Below are 18754 nucleotides of genomic sequence, written 5' to 3'. Positions count from 1 at the left end.
ATGGATAATGATTTATGAACAAGCTAAATAACCCCTAAAACCCCAAAACCCCCGCACTGTATTATAAGGCGCATGGTCAGCTTTTGAAAAAAATAAAGGCTTTTAGGTGCGCCTTATAGTGCGGAAAATACGGTACATTCAAAACAAAAACAAAAAAATAACAATTTTATCTCTTGAGTCTCAAGAAGTTTTATTTTATTTCAAACCCCAAATTTCATTATATGCTTATTTTTCCGAACGGACGATCGTCAACAAGTAGAATCAAAAGTCAAATATGTTTACGCTAGCTGCTAACTTCAAACCCTCTGTCAGGGGTTAAGAGTCCCTGGGCCCTCGTACAAAATCTCGGGGCCATCCAAACAAATCTAAAGCGTATTTTGCATGCCACTTCACTCCCTAAACACCGTTTGTTTCAAAAACACGCTTCACTTCTCGAAATAACAAAGACACTGTTGGCCTACACATAAAGGCGCGATCCTCACAGATGTGAACCTTTGTCCTTTTTTTTTTTTTCAATTAGCCAGTTTTCTTTTGCAAATGTTTGGAATCGCTCACATGTGGCTGGGTAAACAAATCATCCGGGGGATTTGCAGAAATATTTCCCGCGGTTTGCGCCATTTGGTAAACATCAAAGACACTCGGATTCTCCCACTGGTCTCTGATGACACTTTAGGGGGACAGTTTAAGACCACAGCGAGGATTAAGTGAACCGAACGGCCATGTTTTTAATAAACATGGAACAATTGAGATTTTCTACTCCTAATGTTACCCTGGAGCACTCGAGTTGGGGGGCCGCTAGCGTGGGCCAAAATTGAGCCCCTTCACAAAAAAAGTTGTGTTAAAAATATTTCACTGTTGTCAAAATAAAACACACTAGGAATCCATATTAAAAATCTATCTAGTAGGTTTAAGAGAGAGAAATATATATATATATATATATATATATATATATATATAGATAGATAGATAGATAGATAGATAGATAGATAGATAGATAGATAGATAGATAGATAGATAGATAGATAGATAGATAGATAGATAGATAGATAGATAGATAGATAGATAGATAGATAGATAGATAGATAGATAGATAGATAGATAGATAGATAGATAGATAGATAGATAGATAGATAGATAGATAGATAGATAGATAGATAGATAGATAGATAGATAGATAGATAGATAGATAGATAGATAGATAGATAGATAGATAGATAGATAGATAGATAGATAGATAGATAGATAGATAGATAGATAGATAGATAGATAGATAGATAGATAGATAGATAGATAGATAGATAGATAGATAGATAGATAGATAGATAGATAGATAGATAGATAGATAGATAGATAGATAGATAGATAGATAGATAGATAGATAGATAGATAGATAGATAGATAGATAGATAGATAGATAGATAGATAGATAGATAGATAGATAGATAGATAGATAGATAGATAGATAGATAGATAGATAGATAGATAGATAGATAGATAGATAGATAGATAGATAGATAGATAGATAGATAGATAGATAGATAGATAGATAGATAGATAGATAGATAGATAGATAGATAGATAGATAGATAGATAGATAGATAGATAGATAGATAGATAGATAGATAGATAGATAGATAGATAGATAGATAGATAGATAGATAGATAGATAGATAGATAGATAGATAGATAGATAGATAGATAGATAGATAGATAGATAGAGAGAGAGAGAGAGAGAGAGAGAGAGAGAGAGAGAGAAAGGGAAAGAAAGGGAAAGAAAGAGAAACAGAGAGACAAGGAAAGAAAGAGAATCAGAGAGAGAGAGAAAGAGAGAGAGAAGGAAAGAGAGAATCAGAGAGAGAGAGAAAGAGAGAAGGAAAGAGGGAAACAGAGAGAGAGAGAGAGAAGGAAAGAAAGAGAAACAGAGAGCGAGAAAGAGAGAGAGAAGGAAAGAAAGAGAAAGAGTGAGAGAGCAAGAGAGAGAGAGAAAACAAAGGAGACCAAGTAAGATAGACAGAAAGAGGGAGATAGTGAGAGAAATGGAGAGCACACTAGAGAGAGAGAAAGGAGAAAAAAGGAGAGAGAAAGAGACAAAAAGAGAAAGAAATAGAGAAATAAGGGTATAAAGAGGGAGAGGGAGAAAGAGCAAAAGCGAGAGAAGAGAAGAAAAGTGAGCATGAGAAAGAAATGTGAGAAAAAAGAAGGGATGAGAAAGAGGCAGAATTTGAGAGGGAAGGAGAAATAGACAGAAAAATGATAACTAGATGGAGAAAGAGAGAGATAGTAACATGGAGAAAGAGAAATAGGGAAAAGATGCGGGGAAAAAAAGGAGAGAGAAAAATGAGTTTGACACCTCTACTGTATTTACTTGGAGTTAACCAGTTGAGGTTTTTAAACCTAAATGACGAAACTCATCATTCATCGTGACTTCTGGATTTTTCTTTTTAGTTTATCCCTCTCACATTGCACATGATGAAAATGTCAGACCCCTCCATGATTTTTAAGTGGAAGAAATAGCAAAATAGCAGGGAATTTGAAGTTTAAATGAGTTCAAAGTGCACTGTAGAGTGAAAAAATAAGAGCTACCATTATTCATTAGAATAAGAGATTTTTTTTAGTACAAAAATACATTTAGTGCATACTATTAAATTATGATTGGTAATATAATGAGGAAGGGACCCCCCCCAAAAATCAGTCTTTTTCCCTTTTTCTTTTTTCCTTTTTTCTTCTCTTGTTTCTTTCTTCCTTAACCTTTTATTCATTTTTTACGCTTTTTTCCCTTTTATTTTTCTCTTTTGTTTCATTTTCCCTCCATCCACTGTTTTTTGGGTGGGCACAGCGTATCTGTGGGTGGGCAGTGTGCCCACACCTGCCCCCCTCTGGTAACACCCCTGATGTGGCCCCCCAGCAGACCCGCATGGCTTTCATTTATTCCTAATGTAATGGCCGGGCGGCCCCCCTACGTGTCCCAGCTTGACTAAAAACATCGAACTTGAGGGACAGTTTGATAGTTGATACAGGGGTGGGCAAATAACGGCCCGCAGGCCGCATGCGACCCAGGAGGCTCTTGAATCCGGCCTTCCAAACAAAACTGGTATCATTATATCATGAAAATAGTAAAAAAAGTGCTACTGATACAATCAGGTTTCTCCTGGTGCCTTCTTTGTCCCCGTTGTCCATTTTTTTTGTCTACAACAGAGTTAGGGAACCTATAACTCTTTTCATGGGTACTGAAGGATTTTATACATTTGACTATAAAAGATTTTATACGATCGAATACAAATTACATTTAATGCAAAAGATATTCACTGGCTGGGCTTTGGTGCGAGGTCAGGGCACTCTGGTGGAAAATGTTGTTTACAGGAACGGCGGGAACGGGACGTAAGACTGATTAGATAATCAGCACATCCAGACGGAGAAAGGCCCTGATGACAGAGAAACGCTCTGTGTTGTTTTGAGTATCCAAGACATTGCGACGCTCTTCGACGAGATGGTGAAGCCCAGGGGGGCTACCTTGGCACGCCCATGGGAGGAGTCGGCACGCCATTATGTGGGGAGAAGATGGCCAATAGGAGAGAGCTAAAGGACTTGAGAAAAAGGCTTCACAGAGATGCCAACGTCACTAATTCGGCTGTTTTCAATGGAGTACACTTAGTTAAATTGTTGATGAAATTAAATCTGCCCCAGTGTGAAAATGTCGGCTTTCTTGTTCATCTTTTCCCTCAAGAAACGAGCGCGCCTAAATTGTTGGGTGAATGTCGGGTGTGTTTGGTCAATGGAGTAGATAACTAATTCGAACAATTTGGTAAACGGTACAATTTGATATTAATTCCCAACAATTTGTAAAGCTCTAAGATAAAAGAGAACTAGTACAATTATTTTAGATTTATTCAACATGCGAAATGATGGATGAGGTAGTGTGTTGGGTACAGTATACTGTATAAAGGACACCATTTTAACTTCAGTTTACGGTCAAAGTGTCACACCAACAACCCTGTTTTGGCTGTAAACTGCTAAGTAATCCTTTCTATGGAAGCACAATAAGCAGTCCATGTACATTAATGAGACCCTTTATGATGAAAACCCAGACAACAAACCTTGTACCCAAAAGCTCTAGCAAAGCACCGAAAGCAATATAGCAATTTGATTGGGTGAACGGTAGGAATGGGCGGAGTTAAACACAGGACAGGACGCCCACACTTTTGCCCAGTACCGTCTGCGCTGAAGGTAAATACGTCGGTATCTACGTTTGCAGTATTTTGTGACATTTTTGCAGAAGACCTTTGCTTGCACCTTGTTTTGAAACCATTATTTAGGAGAAAATGGCGGTTAAAACGAGACTCACCACTCTTAAGTAACTGCGGGAGAGAGGCAAATTTTAAGTGGTATGTTTTAATTGATAAAGGAAATTGGCTCTGGCATTATTATTATTTTATAGATTTTATCAAACCATCAAATGTCACCTATGTGGTGTGACTCTCGAAAAAAACATCAGAATATTTTTGCTTTTATGGCTCCTTGGCTCACAAAGCCTCCCGACCCCTTAGTCTACAACAAAAATACTACAAAATGAATACAAAACTGAATATCAAAATGAATGCTTAGAAAGGGGGACCTCATATTATTTTGCTATAGTTCTGAAAAGAAAAAAAAAAATTCTACAAAAATAATACTACAGTAGTACTATAATGTAAAAACACTACTACATAGATATTATCCCAGAAATGCTACAGAAATACTACCAAAGTACTACTTTGGAAATACTTAAAATACTTCTAGAGAAATACTACAAAAACTACTAGAGTAATACTATAATACAAAAACACCACTACAGAAATAAAAGAAACATAACTACATATGTACTACAATAGAAATACTGAAAAATATAACTACAGTAATACTTCAAAAATACTACAGATATGATACAGAAAGACTGCTACGGAAATACTACAAAATAAAACCACAAAAATACTAGATATCCAACAAAAATCTGACTGCAGAAATACAAAAAAATACAACTTATACATCAAAAGAACTACAAAATAAAACTACAGCATTACTAAAAAAATACTACAGATATACAACAAAATTCTACAATGGAAAACCTGCAAATATACTACAGAAATACTAAGGAAACACTACTGTGGGAAAACTACAACAATACTACTGCAGAAAACCTACAAAATTAAACCACAAAAACACCACAGATATCCAACAAAATTGCAGAAATATTAAAAAAATTACAACAAAAATTCTACTATAGAAATACTCCAAAAATACAACAGAAACACGAATAAAAACACTACTACGGAAATACTACAAAACAAAACCACTACAGGTATCCAACAAAACTGCAAAAAAACTAAAAAAAAAAAAAAAATACAACTTATACTACAAACGAACTATAAAAAAAAATAAAGACTTACAACAAGAATACTTCAGATACACAACAAAATTCCACGATAGAAAACCTGCAAACACCATGGAAGCACTTCCATGGAAAAACACTACTGCAGAAAACCTTCCAAAATAAAACCCCAAAACACTACAGATACAAAAATCCGACTTCAAAAATACTAAAAAATACGACTATAATAATAATAATAATAATAATAATTTCCTTTGTATTGTCATTCTTTGTAACAATGTACACAGAACGAAATGTCGATACACCTGACCCGTTGTAGCGAGCCGATGCAGCCGCAGCCAACAGAGGGCGCCGCCATTTTACCAATGTTATAAGTCTTAGGTATGACTCGGCCGAGGCGCGAACCAGCGACCTCCCAGTCTCAAAGCGGGCGCCCTACCATCTAGGCTACTGAGCTGGTAATAATACTACAAAACTAAGTATCAAATGAAGTGTCTGAAACAGGGACCTAATATATTACGTATGCTTTAACTGTGAGCGTTTCAAAACCAATTTAATGAAACTAATCCATTTCAAAATAAATATATAAAAAATGTCCACATGTATAATTATTCATAAATGTAAAATGGGTCTCCAAGATTGGCCACTGGGCCAAATTTTTGAACCAAATGCGGCCCCCGACTACAAATAGTTGCCCAGCCCTGTTCTAATACAATAAAGACACATATGTGAAGGACTCAACGCAACGACATGAAAGTACTTTGAAAAGATAGGTTCCCAAGTATTGCAACAGCAAGGTCAAACCTCGAATTCCGAATTCCGGATTTTATTTCACGAGACGAGATTAACGACCGGGGACAGAACATCCCAATCGAGCAAAGAACAGAAACAGAGCTGCGGTGAAAGCCTGGAAACGTTTTTCGAACGACAAATGAAACCTGATCGAATCAATATGCTGCGAGCCTCGGGACGTTTTTGCAAGTAAGAAATTTAACGTTAGACATTTTTAACGGTTCAGAAAGCGGGTCAGATTTGGTAAGTATTTTTCACCCTCTGTGAAAGGCGTCGCGACCTGGCTTGGTAGAAGGACACGGTTTCTGTTCCAGGATATCGCAAGAGGGCCATGTCCTCTAAACTGGGCAGAGAGCAGCCGAGGATTTTCTTGGCTGTGTTGATTACTCTCCTTAGGTGTGACTTGGTAGAAGAACACCAATAGTGGTGGAGCTCAAGTTGGGCTTCATTGGCCTGCCCATGGGAGGAGCCGGCACACTATCTTGCGGAAAGACGTAAGCCGAGAGGAGAAGCGAGAGGACTAGAGAGAAGGCTTCACAGAGACTCCGACGACACTAATTCTGCCATTTTCGATGGAGTTCACTTAGTTAAATTGATAATGAAATTAAATCTGCCTCAGTGTGAAAATGTCGGCTTTCTTGTTCATCTTTTCCCTCAAGAAACGAGCACGCATAAATTGTTGGGTGCAGTGGTTAGTGCGTGTGCGGCACAGTTCCAAATCCAGCTACCGAACTTACTGTGCGGAGTTTGTATGTTCTCTCCGTGCTTGCGTGGGTTTCCTCCCTCCTTCCAAAGACATGCATTTCAGGTGGATTGGCCGGTCCAAATTTGTCTGTCCCTGTGTGTCCTGCGATTGGCTGGCAACCAGTTCAGGGTGTCCCCTGCCCACTGCCCGATGATTGCTGGGATGGGCTCCAACACCCCCGCGACCCTATTGAGGATAAGCGGTGCAGCTAATGAGATGAGATGAGATGGTAAACGGTACATTTTGATATTTAATTCCCAACACTCTGAATATTTTCCACCCTGCCATTTCCCAACAAACATTTTACCCCAATAAATGTTTTGTTCACACATACATCTATACTATATGAAGTTAATATTATTATATTAATAATATTTAATATTATTATTGTTATTATCACTCCCCGCTCCAACCCATTCATTGACCTATTGGGGTGGAACCTAAAAGGGTAGAATTTATTTCAGCTAATTAAGTTGTAGCTCTTGTCATTTTCTAGCTAGCTAACTTTCAACAGAATAACAAAAACCTGTATTACTTTTATTAAAAGTGTAGAACTTTAAGAGCGTCTCAGACAAGTATAAGACATTTAAAATATAATAAAAAGTAAAGAGAGTAAAGGTCGAAGCTTACCTCTTTTACCTCAGCTGAACTGACGCCAATATGAAATGACGTCACTTCCGGTAAATAGCCTTTATGGAATTGTAGTCTTTTTGAGGGGCAATTGAGCACAGCACGGTGGATAATTACGACTGGGACATGTAGAATTTCAACAAAATAAAGTAAAAATATGAATTAATAACATTTAATTGCATAATGAATTCCATTTTAGTGTAGTTTATTAAAATTATTAAAGGAAAAAAAGAGATTTTACAATGTATTGCCTACACCTCTTGAGGAAGTTGATCAAATAGCACTGTGGACACAATAAAATTAAACGTGTGTCACCAAAAAGTTATTTAAAATATAAAAAAATATTTGTAATACAATGTATTTAGGGTTGAATGATAGAGATTTAAAAAGCACTTTTTTGTAATTAGTTTAGGAGAATGTTGTGAATTCATTATCAAAATGTACCGTTTACAAGATTGTTCGAATTAGTATCTGGCAATGTCTTCTAAATGGGGCAGAAAACGGCCAAGGATCTTTTGGGCTGTGTTGATTACTCTCTGTACGTTTTAATGATTCGAACCAAACACAACCTACATTCACCCAACAATTTATGCGCTCGTTTCTTGACTAAAAAGATGAACAGGAAGCCGACATTTCCACACGGGGGCAGATTTAATTTCATTAACAATTTAACTAAGTGTACACCATTGGAAATGACTGAATTAGTGATGTTGGAGTCTCTGGAAGCCCTCTTCTCAAGTCCTTTAGCTCTCTTCTTATTGGTTCACGCCTCCCCGAAAGATGGTGTGCCGGCTCCTCCCATGGGCGTGCCCCCTGGGCTTCACCATCTCCGAGAAGAGCGTTGCGACATCTGGAACGCTTAAAACAACACCAAGCGTTTCTATATCATCAGGGCCTTGTTCTCAAAACAACGCCTGCCGTCCTCCGTCTGGATGTGCTGATTATCTTATCAGCAGTACGTCCCGTTCTGTAAACAAAATCTTCCACCACTCATGCCTGCCCTGAACTTTCACTGCTCATTGAATAAAGGCACAGTCAGTAAATGACTACAGCATTAAACTCGATAAATGTATCTTCTATTCAATCATATAAAATCCTTTATAGTCAAATCTATAAAATCCTTCAAGAAAGAGGAAGACATGAAATGTGGCGACAAACAGAGAATAACCCGAATAATCAAAACTTCACACCAAAGTTCGGCCATTTGGGATCAAAGATAATGGATAATAGCCGCACGAGTGCAGTTCCTTTTGGGCGAAAATACAGTAATGGCTCAGCCTCAGACTTTCAAAGTTGGCTTGACATCTCAGCGCTCCTACAACAAGTCACTGCCGCCAAAATTGCATTTTTTCGTCGGGCATTCGGTGGAATTGATAGGGTCTAAAATAATGAAAGACACAGTCTAGCAAGTATAATTTAGATTCCTGGAATAATTGTAAATTACTGTGTTTAACACAAATGGACATCGAAGACGTCGAGACGTGTATCTGTTGTTCTTCATTCTCATCGGAGGAATTTTTGCTGGTGTTTTTATGTGGAGTTTGTGGACACGGCTGAGGAAAATGTCCCACCGACTTTTCAGAGATCAGACCGGCGCAACTGAGGTCTTACTTTAACGCACTGAAGGATTTTATACATTTTACTATAAAGGATTTTATACGATTAAATGCAAGTTACATTTATCGAGGCAGCACGGCGGCGCAGTGGTTAGCGCATGTGCGGCACAGTTCATGTCATGGGAACCTGTCGTGGGTTCAAATCCAGCTCCAGACTTCCTGTGTGGAGTTTGTATGTTCTCCCCGTGCTTGCGTGGGTTTCCTCCGGGCACTCCAGTTTCCTCCCACATTCCAAAGACATGCATTTCAGGCGAATTGGCCGGTCTAAATTGTCCCTAGGTGTGAATGAGCGAGTGAGTTGTCTGTCCCCGTGTGCCCTGCGATTGGCTGGCAACCAGTTCAGGGTGTCCCCTGCCCACTGCCTGATGATTGCTGGGATGGGCTCGAGCACCCCCGGGACCCTACTGAGGATAAGCGGTGCAGCTGATGAGATGAGATGAGATGAGACATTTATCGAGTGCAATGAAGATTTTCACCGGATAGGCTGAAGTTCAATGACAGGTCACGCTGATCCAAAGGCGGAATGTTTTGTTTAGTTCTGTTGATAACAGAACTCTGACACAGGAAGGCAGGCATTGTTTGGAGAAGTTATTTTGATAAGCGCTCTGCTATTGTGAGTTTTTTAGACATCGAGGTGAGGGGGTGGAACCCACGTGGGGCTTTCCTGGCACGCCCATGGGAGGAGCCGGCACACCAGCTTGCGGTAAAAAACGTGGGCAGAGGAAGAAAAAGGGAAGATCGAGAGAGAAGGCTTGACAGAGACTCGAGCGACACTAATTCGGTTAATTCAATGGAGTTCACTTAGTTAAATACTTTAAGAAATTAAATCTGCCCACGTGTGGAAATGCCGGTCTCTTGTCCATATTTTCCCATCAAGAAACAAGCGTGCATTGTCAGGTGAATGCAGGTTGTGTTTGGTTAATGGAGTCAGATAACTAATTCGAACAATTTGGTAAACGGTACATTTGAATTATTTTAAATTCCTAACAGTAGTGATGCCATTCTGGCCAACAGCTTCGCCGAACAGACCACCACTGTCCAGAACCGGAACAGGAGGAGAACCCAAACGCGTGACGTTTCTCACACAAGCTTTTATTTTACGGGAAATGGCGCAGTCGTGCACGTTAACCCAAACGCCAGTGATTCGGGCGATCGTTGGGCGGAAGACGTAAGGCGGCAGTCTGGCGTGGAATGACAAGAAGCCAGACGCCGACGAGATCGATACCAATTGCACGAGCAGATATGGGGTGGATGGGGTCGATACCGAACAGGACGGGACAGACGGGAATGATATCAAAACGGGATATAAATTAAACAGGACAAACTAGACGGGAACGAAACTGGAGATCAATATTAAACAGGACAAAATAGATGGGAATGAAACTGGAGATCAATATTAAACAGGACAAAATAGACGGGAACAATAGCGGACAGGAAATACGAGCAGAAAACCGGACAGAGTCTAAACCAACGTCTTGCGGGTGCAGAGGTTCGTTGAAGGACTGATAAAGGGTGAGTGAGAGCACTGAGCTTAAATAGGAGGGAAGCCAATCTGTCAACGAGGCACAGCTGGCGTCACACGGGCGAGGCCAATTGGGCACCGTGGCAACTGTGACAACCACACTCGAAACCACCTTGGAGAAACTGAAAGGTGACCTCTAAAACAAGTTCAACGACAAGTTCGAGGTCCTAAACGTCGAAATGGAAACTACTGACTGATAGACCAGCTAGACTGGTATCCTCCGATCGAGATTGACTTTTGGGTCTTCTCGTAGAAGTTAAACAAATACCAGATTAAATTGTCAATTGTTTATCCAAGATGTCGATTTTCCTCTCATTGTTCTCTTATATATGATAACGAGTGGAAATAGTTAAAAAGGTCAATCAATAATTTAAAAAACTAATAAACGAGTTCATTGTATATTAAATATGGTGTTGTCAGAACAGGAGGAGGACCCAAATGCGTAACGTTTTCGCACAAGCTTTATTTTATGGGAATGGGGCAGTCATGCGCGTGAACAAAAACACAAGTGATTGATTCGTCGATCACTGGGTGAAAGAAGTAAGACAGAAGTCCGGCGTGGAAAAACAGGAAGCCAGAGGCCGACAAGACCGATATCAGATTCACGAGCAGATACCGGACAGGACGGGACAGACAGGATTGATACCAGATACAAGAGCAGATACCGGACAGACAGGGTCGATAGCGGACAGGACGGGACATACAGGATCGATATCAGAGACACGAGCACATACCGGACAGACAGTGTCGATAGCGGACAGGACGGGACAGACAGGATCGATATCAGAGACACGAGCAGATACCGGACAAACAGGATCGATACCGGACGGGACGGGAGAGACAAGATCGATACCAGATACTGGAGACTAGAATCAGCTATCAGACAGGACGAGACAGACGGGATCGATACCCGATACAGGAGACTAGCACAAGATATCGGACAGGATGAGACAGGCGAAATCGATACCGGACACTGGAGACTGGAGTCAGATATCAGACAAGACAAGACAGACCGGATTGATACCAGACACTGGGGACTGTAGACGGATATCAAACAGGACGAGATAGATGGGATCGATACCGGACAGAGTCAAAACACAGAATCAGGATACGGGTTGCCAGGACAGGAGTACGGAGCTTGGATCAGGGATCGATACAGGAAACAGGTCGGGATCAAAACGGGAGCAAGAGTCAAAAGTGCTTGCCTTGCATGCGCTAAGCTTCGCAGACGGACTGACCAGGAGTAAACGAATATGACGTATTTAAATATGAGGAGGACTAATTAGGGAACGAGTGGCAGCTGGGGCTGAATGAGTGAGCGCAGTTGAGGGCAATTGGCAAATCATGACATATTTTCAACAATCCTGACATACATAACAAATTCTAAGCATTGAAAGAGTCTTTAGGCATTTTTTGAAGCTATCAAAGACACACTGATTCCTAAACATCCAAATTTGTGTGTTTTCAATGATTTCGTAAACAATTCTCCCAACTAACAGCACACAGTCATTGTCAACATGAAATGTAGGTCATTCATAAGCTATAGAATACAAGTGTGTTTTGAGCCTCGATTTAAACAGTTCCAATGAGCCCGAATCGAGAACGCGGATTTCTTCTTGGCTCTTGGAATCACCAGCAAACCAGCATTGTCCGAGCGAAGGCTCCGAGCAGGAACATAGTGGGGAATTAATTCTGAAAGATATGAGGGAGCAAGTCCACGCATGATTTTGTATAATAACAACAGGGTTGGGTAGGGTTACTTTAACTGGATTACTTTCAATTACTTTTGGATTACTCCGATACCGAATATGCTAATAAAAGACAAAAGAAACTAAATATGAATCTCATCTCATCTCATCAGCTGCACCACTTATCCTCAATAGGGTCACAGGGGTGCTGGAGCCCATCCCAGCAATCATCGGGCAGTGGGCAGGGGACACCCTGAACTGGTTGCCAGCCAATCGCAGGGCACACAGGGACAGACAACTCGCTCGCTCATTCACACCTAGGGACAATTTGGACCGGCCACCTGAAATGCATGTCTTTGGAATGTGGCAGGAAACCGGAGTGCCCGGAGGAAACCCACGCAAGCATGGGGAGAACATACAAACTCCGCACAGGTAGGCTGGTAGCTGGATTTGAACCCACACAGGAGGTTCCCAAAACATTAGAACTGTGCCGCACACGTGCTAACCACTGTGCCGCCGTGCTGCCCACAGATTTAATTTCATTATTAATTTAACGAAGTGAACTCCATCGAATATGGCCGAATTAGTCAAATTAGTGTCACTCGAGTCTCTGTCAAGCCTCCTCCCTCGTTCTCTTCTTCTCCGCCCACGTTTTTTCCGCAAGATGGTGTGCCGGCTCCTCCCATGGGCGTGCCAGGAAAGCCCCCACATGGGCTGTGCCACACACGCGCTAACCACTGCTCCACCGTGCTGCTGTTTGGATTTATTTTCATTTTGTTTCTGTCGCATTTTATGTTCGTTTTGCCGGAGATCAAAGAGATCAAAGCCAGGAGAGTAAGCTTACCACGTGTTGTGAGTCATCATTTTATTCATATTTAGTTTCTTTTGCCTTTTATTAGCATATTTGGTATCGGAGTCATCCAAAAGTCATTGAAAGTAATCCAGTTAAAGTAACCCTACCCAACCCTGAATACCAACAGAACACATCGTAAACAGACTCTTTGAGACTCATGGTGATTAAGGGCAATACAAATAATCCCGACTTGACTTAACAATACCAAAGCCAAATGAAAACCATGTTGTCTTCCATGCAGACACATGTCCCAGATTTTCCCCTCCTCCTCCTCTTGGACGTCTTCACGGTCGTCGTCTCCGGCAGCGACTCTTTGATGTGGCCTTCTCACTGTTGCCGCCGCAAGAGGAACCAGATGAGCTACAGGCTGCTTTGAGCCACGTGGAAAAGGAGGGGGTGTTTGGGAATCTCCCCACCCGAAATAAATAAACAAAATATAGAAACCAAGACAAGATATGAGGCAACGGAGTTATTTTAGAACAATCGAGTTATGAGGGAAATGCGACAAAAGTCTAACCAAACCAGATGTCTCATTGATGTCTCTTTGATGTTTTTCTACCCAGCAATAAATGCCTTCGGTCACACGATTCCCACAATTCCCATTTATCGTATCTTCCAGGCAGTCGCTTGCTAACTGTAAGTTTTTACCTTAAGGCAGCGGTGCGCAAACTACGACCAATCCGGCTTTTTAATCTGGCTGTTGTGATTTTGCCTGTGGACCCAAACGCAGGAAAGAAAGAACCGCACAGTACACAGAATTGATTATATTTCATCACAAAAATGCTCAACAAACTAAAAAACACTCGGTTCAAAAACCACCTCAAAACTGTCTGAATCAAAAACCCATAGAACAAACTTTAGAAAGCAGGATGAATAGGAAAATGTGATTGTGAGAAATGAAGATGGAAATGAAAAGGACCGACAACAAGTTCAAATGTCCTTTCGAAGTGTGAGGCTAAGTAGGGACAATGGTGGGGTCATTTGACACACCTGTCCCATTAACAAACTGAATAGGCGCCCCCTGGTGGATGGAGGCCTAACCAAATTGGTTCAAACATAATAACAGTAAATAAGTTACTACAACTAAAATAATGTATTTTAATGCCAACGTTGTCTCCATTGTTCCTTTGTGTGTCTACAACTAAAATACTAGTACCGAAAGACTACAAAAAGACTACAAAAAGACTAGACTACAAAACGACTAGACTACAAAAAGACTACAAAACGACTAGACTACAAAAAGACTACAAAAAGACTACAAAAAGACTAGACTACCAAAAAGACTACAAAAAGACTAGGCTACCAAAAGACTACAAAAAGACTAGACTACAAAAAGACTAGGCTACCAAAAGACTACAAAAAGACTAGACTGCCAAAAGACTACAAAAAGACTAGACTGCCAAAAGACTACAAAAAGACTAGACTACAAAAAGACTAGACTACAAAAAGACTAGGCTACCAAAAGACTACAAAAAGACTAGACTGCCAAAAGACTACAAAAAGACTAGACTGCCAAAAGACTACAAAAAGACAAGACTACAAAAAGACTACAAAAAGACTAGACTACAAAAAGACTAGACTGCCAAAAGACTACAAAAAGACTAGACTGCCAAAAGACTACAAAAAGACTAGACTACAAAAAGACTAGACTGCCAAAAGACTACAAAAAGACCTGACTGCCAAAAGACTACAAAAAGACTAGACTACAAAAAGACTACAAAACTAAATTTTAAATTTAGTGATTAAAAACAGGGACCTCATATATAATTTTACTTTCATTCTGAAACGAAAAAATACAACAAAAATACTACAATAAAACTACAATACAAAAACACTATTACAGAAAATTAATCTGAGAAATATTACAAAATTACAACTACAGTAGTATTACAAACATGCTAAAGAAGTACAACAAAAATACTACAATGGAAATACTACAAAAAAGCTACAGAAATACTACTACAATACTATATGGTAAATACTTTAAAATACTTACAAAAATGCAACAAAAATACCACTACAGTAACACTTTAATAGAAAAACTTCAGAAATAAAACTACAGTTTTACTACAAAAATATTATACTATAAAATCTGCAATAGAAAAAAAACAAAAATCGTTGAGAAAAAAATGCAAAAAATCTCACTGATCCCGTCCTGATGCATCCCATTAACTAATTACACCTCTACCATAAATATTCCGGGCTCCCACCCTATGTTGCTGAATCGTTTCGTATCCTGCTCAAGTTATTAACCCTCCAAGATGACAAGCCTCTCCTTTTTTTCCAGTTCCCTTCTCGTCCCAAGATCTTCCAGTCCAGCCCTCTTTTTGAAGGACACCCCCAAATCTCCCTTCCAAGATTTCAGGGCTCTCCTACCAGACCTTCTACTACACTGCCAGGGTTAGGTAGGGTTACTTTAACTGGATTACTTTCAATGACTTTTGGATGACTCCAATACCAAATATGCTAATAAAAGACAAAAGAAACTAAATATGAATAAAATGATGACTCACAACACGTGGTAAGCTTTCTCTCCTGGCTTTGATCTCTTTGATCTCCGGCAAAACGAACATCAAATGCGACAGAAACAAAATTAAAATTCAGTAATTTTATTCATATTTAGTTTCTTTTGTCTTTTATTAGCATACTTGTTATTGGAGTAATCCAAAAGTCATTGAAAGTAATCCAGTAAAAGTAACCCTACCCAACCCTGTACACTGCCATCCTCTTCCCAAGAGCTTCCACTCCAGCCATTTATTTAAAGGTACTCCCAAATCTCCCTTTCAAGATTCCCTCTCAAGTTTCCCTCCAACTGCCCTGGATTTTGAACCCAAAAATAAATTCTTGCTAAGTTCTAAAAAGTCTCTTTGATGTTTCGAAAAAACACAAGTTGTGTTCGACATTTTGTACTACTAATCAAAGACCAATATGTATCTGGTGTTTTTAAGAACCTATTAATGCTAGTCATGCTAGTTTTCTGCTCCCAATGGTTTTGAACTACATTTCCCAGGAATGCTCACTCCTTTTTGGGACTTGTTCCTTCTCGTTGTGGCTTCCCCCGACTCTCTTTGTGACGGGTCTTTGAAAGGTTGAAAAAGAAAAAAAAAATGTTATTGTGTGTTATGTGTTATTTTGGTTTCTCTTTGCAGTGACAGAATGTTTTATAGATGAAAATTACACACACTTCACACAATTGCGGCAACTATGTTTAAGTCCTTACAGTAAACAACAAGTCAAGTCATGTTTATTTGTGGCCCTCAAGTCACAAGGAGTCTCAAAGGGCTGCACAGACCACATATTGCAAACTACAGACTATTATGACACCAAACCTACATGAGGGCAAGGAAAAAAATCAAAAACCTCAACATCAGGAAAATGAAGAAACCTTGAGAAGGGACAGTCTCAAAGGGCTTCACAGACCACAGACTATTGGAAACTACAGACTATTATGACACCATCCCCTGATCTAAACCCTACATGAGGGCAAGGAAAAACTCAAAAACCTCAACAAAACTAAGGAAACCTTAAGAAGGGACTGTCTCAAAGGGCTGCACAGACCACAGACTATTGGAAACTACAGACTATTATGACAGCATCCCCTGATCTAAAACCTACATGAGGGCAAGGAAAAAATCAAAAACCTCAACATCAGGAAAATGAAGAAACCTTGAGAAGGGACCAGACATGGGACCAAGTCACACATGTGCAAGTCTCAAGTAAGTCTCAAGTCTTCACCTTCAAGTCCCAAGTAAGTCCCAAGTATTTTTTTCTTGGGCAAGTCAAGTCACAAGTCAAGTCCCGAGTCTTAGATTGCCAAGTCCAAGTCAAGTCACAAGTCATAAAAACAGCGACTCGAGTCGACTCGAGTCCAAGTCACTAAGTCTCAAGTCCCCATGTCTGGAAGGGTCAGTCTCAAATGGTTGCAAAGAACATAGACTATTGCAAACTACAGACTATCATGACACCATCCCCTGATCTAAAACCTACATGAGGGCAAGGAAAAACTCAAAAACCTCAACAAAAATGAAGAAACCTTGAGAAGGGACAGTCTCAAAAGGCTGCACAGACCACAGGCTATTGCAAACTACTGACTAGTATGACATCATCCCCTGATCTAAAACCTACATGAGGGCAAGGAAAAACCCAAAAACTTCGAAATGAAAAAAATAATGAAACCTTAAAAAGAACGCTCTGGAACCTGCAGATGCGGGAACATTTTCAATTAGGTTGTCAGCCCGTCAAACGAACTACTGCCCCACAAGACGTGGGTTCTGACTCAGTCCTGTTTTCCTGTGATATCTCCAGTCCGGTAATGTTCCTGTTTATTTTCGGGTTCCAGTTTAGTTTCCGTCTGTATTTGTTCTGTTTAATACTTTCTCCAGTTTTTGTTCCCGTCTAGTTCCGCCTGTTAGTTTTCGATATCTTGATTCATTATCTATCCTGTCTGTCCTGTCCTGTCCGGTATCGACCCAATCTGTCCGATATCAACTCGGGCAATCGGAATCGGTCTCTGGGTTCCTGTCCTTCCTCGCCAGACCGGCTTCCTAACGTGCATGACTCCCCACTTCCCTTCAAATAAAAGGCTTGTGTGAGAACGTCACGCGTTTGGGTCCTGTATCTGTTCTGGTTCTGACACCGTCATTTCAGCCTGATCTTACCTATAGTCCGAACCCTGCTCTACCAATATCAACAGTATCACGATACAGAAACATGCAATACCGTAGGAGGGGTACAATGATCCTGTACGTACCTCACTGTGAATGTGTAAAACTGGAGTGTCGTGCCCAATTTCATTGTCACAATATATATATGTTAACCCATTTTGTAACAATGACAATAAAGGTATAATCTGTTCTATTCTACTCAACAAAATCGATAAATTCTGAATAAAAACAGGAAAACAGAGGAAAGGCAAGGACTAAATGAGTTCCCCGTCTTTGATCTTCCATGTGCCTCGCACACTTTGCTTCTCTTTGAGGCCGCTGAAGATAAAAATCTCCGATTTAACGCCTCCCTTTTTCTTCTTCTTCTGCGGTCGCCATCTTGTAGGAATCCTTCTCAAAGGCGCTTTCGCTACCGAGATCATTGGCATTCTTGCGTGCGCCACTCAAAGATATACGATGACAACAAAGACACAGCAAGCAGGATGTGGTCTAGAGTGCTTCTCAATGATTTTCTTTCCTGTCCCCCCGTAGGAAGAAGAAAACATCCAGCGCGCAGCCAAGATCCCACCCTACCCGCAACACGCGAATAAATACTATATTTAGATGTGATTGCTCCAGCTACATGTTGATGAGTTATGCTAATGGTGACATGCTAAAAAGTGATGCTAACGGCTAAATGCTAACTGCTTCATGCTAAAAAATGTTGGTAATGGCTATATTTTAACGACTTCATATTTACAAATTATGCTAATGGACTCATGTTGATGAGTTATGCTAACGGATACATGCTAAAAGTGATGCTAACAGCTAAATGCTAACTTCTTCATGCTAAAAAATGTTGGTAATGGCTATATTTTAACGACTTCATATTTACAAATT

At 40.1% G+C, this 18754-nt stretch overlaps 1 protein-coding gene across 3 annotated transcripts in view; it reads right to left on the bottom strand.

Annotated features, from left to right (window-relative positions):
- The window catches only part of LOC148376646 (protein APCDD1), a 37140-nt gene extending 29583 nt beyond the window's left edge, over positions 1-7557 (bottom strand). For 2 of the 3 annotated variants that reach the window (XM_088349678.1, XM_088349695.1), the window contains exons 1-2: positions 7533-7557; positions 6895-7088 (exon numbers count right to left, since the gene is read on the bottom strand). The gene's annotated coding sequence lies outside the window, so the exon portion shown is untranslated. The remainder of the gene's footprint in view (positions 1-6894; positions 7089-7532) is intronic. The other variant, XM_088349687.1, reaches the window with a different exon arrangement.
- Between the last annotated feature and the right edge of the window lie 11197 nt (positions 7558-18754).

Source organism: Urocampus carinirostris, chromosome 1 (assembly GCF_059441175.1).
Source record: "Urocampus carinirostris isolate Australia breed hairy pipefish chromosome 1, RoL_Ucar_1.0, whole genome shotgun sequence".
NCBI classification, from domain to species: Eukaryota; Metazoa; Chordata; class Actinopteri; order Syngnathiformes; family Syngnathidae; genus Urocampus; species Urocampus carinirostris.
The sequence above is the reverse complement of the archived record's forward strand: the minus strand, read 5'-3'. Positions and strand labels throughout refer to the sequence as shown.